The following is an 8890-nucleotide window of genomic DNA, read 5'->3' as shown; positions in this document are numbered from 1 at the left end:
ATGGTAACACTGATGCATGTCCTCCTAGACTACCGGAGTGAACCATGTGGAGACTGTAACACAAGAAAAATGATTGTGGTGTCATTCTCTTTACTTACTTCACTGTATACCCCTGGTTTACAATATCTTGTCCTCAGACTTTTTTCAGACTCATGCATTTGCCAGCACTGGGCTACATTACATTTTGGGGTTTAAAAATTTTTTAAACACAACATAATAAATAGAATTAAGGCTATGCATTAAAACTCACTTAAGAATGAAATATTCCTCTCCTTTATCATGTTCAAGTGCTTCAGAAAAACAATCCCTTTCTGATATTTTTGGAAGTCATCAGATAGAGCCATCACTAGAATGACATATCATTTACTGTTGTATCAGACCTGCAAGCTATTGCACAAGCTAAATTCCTTTCTGTCCCTTAATGCTTAGATATAGTGATAGGGACCTTTAACAAATCTGCATTAGGGAGGAAGATGCTGTGACACAGCTCCAGTGTTTGCCCACTGACATATTTTCAGAGACTAAACAACAAATAAAAAGACCATCTAGTTTATTGGCTGTTCTCCTGCATCGTGTGTACCATATATACATATCTTATATCAACATCATGTTGTTGACTCAATAAAACCCCATCTAACATGCCAAACCTCAGCAACTAATATTCATTCCTAGTATATATATGATTGGATTTGGCTTCAATCCTTCTTTGCTTCATCTGTATTTATCAATATGTCAGAAATTTGAGTGTCAGACAATCTTATGTTCTGCCTATATGTCTGCATGTATTGACTTGATAATCTGTAAGTTTTAGGAAATATCAACAAGTGAAATAAAGTAATCTAGATAGATATACTCAGAACTGGCAAATGCAGTGTGACTAACTGCCTGTAGCCACGTCATTGTATACCTTAGGTTTTATAGTGTACATTTTAAAAAATAAAGCATTTTAATGATAGAATACTTCCTAAGTGGAATAGGCACAAATACTAAATTGCAGCAGCATATATTTTTTGAATCTGTATTTCCATTGCAAAGACTGTACAGTGTAAATATGCAGCTATTTTGCATGAAAGGTTAAGTAAATATGTGCTTATAGCTTAAAACTGAGAACGATGTTTGCTTTTTATTCCAAAAACTTCAATTTCCATGGCATTTTTGTAAGTCAATAAATTCTTATAATGGAAATAATGGAAAATAAATATGATAACCCAGGATGTAATCATGATGCTAAATTTAAAACGTGCGTGCATCCACAGTAGTTCTTGTCCAAAGTGTGATATCTTTGTTTTTGAAGGTGAAAACTAGTTCACAAAGCAAAGGAATGCCAGGGAAAGGTACATTTTCTGAGCTGACTTCAAATGCCAAAAACTCACCAGCCTTGGTAGTTTAGCTCTTGTTTTAGGAATATTGGTCACTACTAAAACCACAGAACAATTATGATTACTGATGACTTATTGTGGACTCACAGGCACGTTCTGTAGAGAAAATGCTCTCTGCCAAGTGTATTAACAGTAATTTGAGTCATGCCACCTCTAGCAGAAACAAGCTGAGAGAGTGTTTGAGGCAGATGGAGCTTCTAGAACTTAAAGTGTTACACACCTAAAGAACTAATTTCTGGGCTCACATGATTTGCAGAGCTAATGCAACGTTTTATACTTTTTGTTCACCAGCACATGAAGCCATATATTTCCTGCCCCCGCCACCCAAGCACTTTTTTAGTTTACCTAAATGCAGGCTGTGTTCTATATTAGGGCTTGGTGATCCATCCAAATGTTATGCTGACAAAGCATATATGCTGTTACCTATAAAGCATAATTCTGGTTATGAAGTACATTTTTCTTCGTCACTTTTTAAGTTTGTACAAGGCAAATTGCCTGAAAAGAGCTACCTCTTCCACTTTCCTATTCGCTCAGTCTGAGACACTAGCTTCAGAGGTCTAAAGATACGAACGATAGTATTTTTTTTCTCAACAGCATGCACATAAACTCACATGTCACATAAAGAGCAAGATACATTATTCCAGAATATGTTCGACATCTTTTAACCATTTCTATGGGCTTTTTTTCCCTTATTTTTAGTTGTTGTCCTCTTCCAGGGTTCAGTTGAAATTGGCATGATTAAATTATTAACTTAGCAGACCCTCCAAAACATATAAGACACAACATTAAACAGAAAATTCCTTAAAAATGACTTTAGTTAAATAAGCTTTTAATGATAAATTCAGCTTTACATGTGCATAGCAGTGTTAAAAATACCGTAATAAAATATAGCAGTTAGAGGATTTGTGACAGGAAGACATATGGTTGAAATCTAGCAGACAGTTTCAAGATACTGTCTCTTTTTGCAATATTTCATCCTTTATATTGACACTGTTCTGCCTGTTTGTCCTATCACACTAAACCTCACCCCTGTTCAGATTTGTGATAACAAGGAGAGGAATAAGAGCTAAGAAAGAAAGAAAAAATAACTTGTGTTCTTAACTTCTTGTTTACTTTTGCTGTTTGTTTTTACAGGTTTAGGTTCCTTTCCCATAAAGTTCTTTTTTCTAATCTTTTTACCTCTTTGGAAGTTTAGTCTCCCAGATCTTAAGCCACTACAGATCTTGCATCAAAAAAGTCACCTTAAAACTTTCTTAGATCATTCTTTCAGCCAGAGCTTGAAGAATGGGAAGGGCTGTCATCAAAGTACCCACTGTGGTGGGGCTCCGCTCTGCTGCCCTAACACCTGCCCAGTGTGATTGGCCTGCTTTTTTTTTGTGACAGAAACGTACAGTCATGTGAAGTGACACTGAGTTATTCCTGGAGCTGTGGGAAGCATCAACTTCCAAGCAATTTTCTCAGCTCTGTCAACAACAAAAGGCAGAGTGAAGGTTCACAGCCATGGGAAGTAATTAGAATTTGAAATTAATGGATTTCCCTGTTACCTCAAAAGTGGAAAGCTGCTTCCAGTCTTTGATAGAGCTGTTTTACTACCAAGCTTCTGAGTGCTAAGTATAGCTGGTGCTTCAAATTAGATGCTGGTGGAGACCTAAGAATTTCATTAATGACTGAATAATTAATGAGAAAATGCTGCAGACCTTGCATATTTTTAAATTGCTCACACTTACCTTATAAGACTTTTCCCCTCCTTTTCAGACTGCAGATAGAATGCATCTCAGCAGAGAAACTTTCCTACTGATTTGATTTCTATGGAATACATTTCTTCTACTGTTCTGGAAATCAATTATTTGGATGACATAATAGGCCCCCTTTATTCTGCATGGTGCACAGTACAATCTGTTTCATTTTGAGCCAAAGAGGCCCAATTGGTGTAAATTATAGAGTCACTCTATTTGTAGCTATTTATAAAATTAGTCACCTGCAGCAGCATCCTGGATGAAGTCCAGAAGATTAAACAATTTGGGAACTTTCCTATCAGCAATTAAAATATGGGACATGGTGTTTCCCTTTTGCATTTGGAAGTTACACACCTCTTACTCTGAGGATAGGGAAGTGCCTTCATGTCATTCATGCTGAACCAAATAGAATAAAGGAATATTAAAAGGAAATAGTTTGTTTCCTTAGCAAAATTTTACTTTTTTTCCCTTCCTCCATTGACTGAAAAACAAATTGCTTTAGAAACTTAAAAGGTTAATATCAAAATTTTGCAGGCCCAAAGCATTAGAAGGAAAGCAATTCTATTTTTATTTATTTATTTATTTAGTTAGTTATTTTTGCTTTTGTTTTCCAAATCTGTCTGGCATATTATCCAGATCATGCAACCAAAGAAAAAAAAATCCTCAGAAATTTATGGGATTAATCTTATATTTGCCTTCTCTTTACTCAGAGTGATCATGATGTGCTATTTCATTTCTGTTAGCAGAACAAAGTTATGATGCTTTCCCACCTTAATTGCAATGGACAAGATGAAAGAAAGATTTTTTTTGTTTTCTATTACTCAGGATGACTGCTGCATTAGTAATTTTGTTTTTCTAGACTAAACATTATGCTGTCATGTTGAGATTTGCTGTAGTATTAATAGTAACAAAGCAAATTCCATTCTTGTTTAAGCCAATGTAAATCTAGCATGAGTATAGCTCAGTGGCGCTAACCTTAGACTCATATCCATGAAAAAATAATCATCCAACATCTTTCCTATGTAACACAAATTTTTCCTTTTATTAGCTAATTAACTATTTGACCTTATAAGACAGAAGTTGCTTTGTACCACTGACAAGTGTCACTTTTATCAGGCCTGATTCAGTTAAGCAATGCCATGCTAAAGATGTTATCATCAAGAAGTTCTTTCAGCTGTTTTAGTTCAAAGTGATGCAGCTTATGTGTCAAAAGTTTGTATATATATGTCTCATATGTTATATGTAATGTGAATGTATATTTATTTAGAAACAGCTTACTGCAATCTTGCACAGAACTGAAAACTGGACTGATGATACAGACATAGCGGCACTTAATTTAATGATCTCATTTATTGCATGGGTGATTCTCAGTGTCAGAATGAAATTTTAAGGGTTTAGGATGTATTCAGCTGATTCCTGGCAGACAAATCTGTTCTGCTGAAGAAAGTTTCTAAGTCCTTGTTTTTGATTAAGTGACTTCTCACTGCAAAATGCTAGATGCAGGAATGGGATGCCAGCCACCAGCAGAAGCGTGAAATGAAATGTGATGGTGAGTTGACATAATTCAGTCTGGGGTCCCTAATTTATTTACTGCACTAATCTCTTTGTTGATCTAGTCCCAGGCTAACTGCACTCCCAGCTGCCTCCAACTGGGGCTAGTGCCACTAGCTGGACTTGTCTGACCAATGTAGTTCCAGTTCATGCTTGAACCTCCCTCCCAACTCTCTCTTCTCCCCCTTCCCTTCCCTTCCCTTCCCTTCCCTTCCCTTCCCTTCCCTTCCCTTCCCTTCCCTTCCCTTCCCTTCCCTTCCCTTCCCTTCCCTTCCCTTCCCTTCCCTTCCCTTCCCTTCCCTTCCCTTCCCTTCCCTTCCCTTCCCTTCCCTTCCCTTCCCTCCCTGCCTCCTGCCAAAAAAGAGAAAAAGAGTAAAAATTCAGGTCAAATCAATATTCACACTGAAAAAAAAGTACAATCAAGCATAGTTAATTTTTATTTTGCATTTGTGTGAAATATGTCAGACAAACCAAAATGATATGCTATGTTTGGCTTTCATTTTTTTCAGCTTTTTCACATGAAAAAATAGCGAAAAATGAGTCAGTTTCTACATAAAATTTCAAAACAAAATGATGAAAGTATTTTTTTCAAATATACCCAAACATATATACATTTTTATACATATATATACCTTTTTTATATACCTGAACAAATATACATTTCTTAATTTCTGAAATAATTAACTTCATTAAAAATCAGATCAAATAAAAAATGTTCCCCTCTAATAAACATACATCTAGCTGTATACCCAATCTTTAGATTATTCCAGAGTCATCATTTGTGTGTGAATTATATGAACATTTTTGTTTGTGTTTAGCCATCTTTATGAATATTTTCAAAAAGGCAATTGTAGAATTATCTGACTGTGGATAGAGTTTCTCTTAGACAAATTTCCCAGACATGTGTTCATCTCCAGAAACATTAAAGTTTATTCTTGCTTTGTGTTTTTCTGTTTTAAGCCTTCACCTTTTTTAGTTACTTGTAGACCTCAAGGGTGACCCTTGGAGCCGAAGATTGGACTAAAGACCTCCCGAGACCCCTTGCGACCTGGATAACTCTGTGTATTCTGTGTGCATGATCAATACTTGTAAACACTTTCTTAAACTCCTTTTTTTCTGGAATATACCTTCTCCTTCAGGGATGAAGAAATAGGGCAGGAATATCTCAATCTTCCCAATAAACTGCCATGACAACCCAAATCCTTTATTTAGATACAGAACATCAGCAGCAAAAGTGCATTTATCAGTGTGCCTCAACTCAGACAAGTCAGGCTGCCATAAGGGAGCAAGAAAGTAGTTCATTTTACCGGTCTGTTCACTCAACTTCTGGCTTATTGAGTAGAGATGCCAATATGATTTAAAAATTCCTGCACTCCCCTGAGAGAATGTAACAGCAGCAACTCTAGTAAAGAGCCACCAGCTCCCAGAGTGGGAGGCATCACCTGCTTTCCTAGACATCTCCCGACCGCAGGCAGTGCGCACTGTCTGCACAGCTCACGGACGCTCGCTCTTCAGGCGAAGGAGAGTGAGAGGGACATCTGGGGGATGCTTCATCTCATCCGTTTCATAACCCTTTTAGGAAGGAGGTGTCAGTCTGTCTTTGTTGCCTGGAAAGAGAGTCTGCACAGCTCTGGGAGCTCGGGCACCTGGCTCTTACTCTGTGAAACTTAGTCCTCAGGATTCTCATCCGCAGTTGCTGTTGTGAAGGTATACATTGAAAATCCAGGGTTTAAAGTTTTCATTGAACCTCACCAAAATCTTGGGTACATGACACCCCTCAAATGCTTTTCTAAGATCTTTCTTGATTAAGGCACCTTTGAGACATATATCATAATCTAAGAACATAATCAAAATTATGACTGCAGAAGAGCCATGAACTAGGACCTCCAAAGCTTCTCAAGTGTCTGTATCTTCAAGAGTTTTTTTTCTATTAACATTTTAAGGTGTAGCTGAAATGGAGTGATAAAATTATAAACTCTCCTTATCCAAAGGAAATCAAATGCTTTAAAATTATCAAAATTTTAGTATTGATGTGATAGACACAGTATTACTGCATATTTCTTTACCAGTAAAGACATAAAAATGTGTTTGTTGCAGCTTCTATTGAAAAGGGCAAAGCTGGTCCTTATTCATAAGAAGAGTAAAAAAAACAATCAAGCAAGAATCATATATCAGGCAGTTTAACCTCAACTCACAGGATAAATCTGGAACAATCTGAAGTATCAGGAAAGCAACACGGAGAGGAACAACAGCCAACACAGATTTATCAAGAACAAATTAGAGCAGGCAAATCTCAGTACTTTGATGACCTGGCAACAGGTCTTGATGAGATCTGAAGATGAGAAGCAGAAGAGCTTGTGCAACTTGTGCTCAAATGAAGTTCTTGACACTTGATATTCTCATACCCAAGCTAGGAAAACATGGCCAGGATTATTCTGTGGGCACAGCAGTGATTAGATAAGCATACCATGGAGCAGTTAATAATATCTAATTACAAGTGTGCTTCTGTGGGGGGTCTGCCTTGGATCTGGTTCTGCTCAAGTTTTTCATTATCAAAACAGATGGCAGAATAGTCAGAACATTCATTATTTTTGCATTTAACAGTGCTAGGAAGGACCACAAATGTGTTGGAGGATAACGTTTAAAAAATCTGGAGAAATGCACTGGAAAGATAGAATGTAACTCAGCAGAGGCACGGGAAAATACTACAGCAATAATCAATGATAAAAATTCAGAATGGTAAACAGATCATTTCTTCAAAAAGATCTCAAGATTATAATGGATCACAAACTGGCTGTGACACAGCAATGTTACTTTCTTCTGAAAAGGCAAATACTCTGCTGCTGATGTACAAACAGAAGTATAGCCCACAAGAGGCACACCATGATCAGGAGCTGTAGAAAACATGAGCTATAAGATCGGAAGAATCGATGCTATCAGACATCAAATCAGAAAGTTAGGGAAGGAAGTTGATGGCAAGAAAGTTTAACACTCTTTAGTAACTCCTGTTGTTGCAAAAGGGAAAAAACAGTCTGTTGTTTGTATCCATCAAGAATAGGATGAGAAATAAGAGGGTTAAACTGACACAAGAAAGATAGGAATGTTTTCTAAATGTAAAACTGAGCATAGGAACCTACAGATTGGGGAAATGGAAGACTATCACTGGTGTTTTTAACGAAAGATCAGTCATGCATCAGACAGAAATGACAGATGTTGCTAATCCTGATCAAAGCTGAGAGTCTGGATGCCTTTCTGTTTCTGAGTCTCCTGGGAGGCCATAATAGAATGAGTAAAATTAGGATTTTTTTTTTCTAATGTACATTAAGTCTATTCACTCTGCATTTTTCTTGTCCGTCAACTCAATATTGGACATTAATGCATCACTTCAGGAAGACTTCACACTTTTAGTGCATTTTCCCTCAGAAATTCTGCCTTTGCGTACCTAATGAAATAGTACTGAAGCTGGACTTTATAATTTACTTTAATAGCAGCAGCTGTTCATCTCTTCTAGTTTTTGAGGTTTTTTTTTCAAAAGTATTCTTCCACAAGTATAGCCATTCACAGTGGTGCAAACTGCTATACATGTCCTACATTTTTTAATATTTATTCTAATTGATTGTGCAGCGTCACAAAGAATAAGCCTATTTAAAAACATATATATATATAGCAATTAACTCTTGATAACAATGTTTATACCTCTATGTAGCTGCAAAGAAACTGAATATCTACATAATACTGTATCTTGTACGATATACTGTGAGTAAGAATCTTGCATGGATTGGAAAGCATATAAGTCACTCTGATGACATTAGAGATATTTCTCTGATTTACAGCTCTGCCTGTATAATATGCATCAAAATCCCACTCAGCTTTCTGTGACTGCAGCATCTTTCTCTCTATAGCAGTCTTCTTCCTTGAGGTCTAAGGGAGCTCTGGGTTTGTGTCTTTTGCTGATGGCTTTTGCAACCACACGAATACTCAGGCTGCAGTACAAGCTCAAGTCCTGCTTCACTTGGGAGAGAGTCTTGACTGGAAAGGAGGGTTTTCAAGTGTCCCGTAAGGCACGCTCTGCCACTGAGAGCTTTTTGGGCTCTCGTGTCTAAGGGCAAACACATGCGGCTGCCTTTCCTTCAGTTGAAAGTTGAAAGTGCAGTTGGAACTGCAATAACTCTAAGTTTCCCCAGAATGCTCTGTATGAGTCTACCAAAATACACATAATATGTC

The sequence above is a fragment of the Tinamus guttatus genome, unplaced genomic scaffold (genome assembly GCF_059628265.1).
Source record: "Tinamus guttatus ecotype Peru unplaced genomic scaffold, ASM5962826v1 Tinamus_guttatus_pri_ptg000472l, whole genome shotgun sequence".
NCBI classification, from domain to species: Eukaryota; Metazoa; Chordata; class Aves; order Tinamiformes; family Tinamidae; genus Tinamus; species Tinamus guttatus.
Note: the sequence above shows the minus strand (reverse complement) of the source record.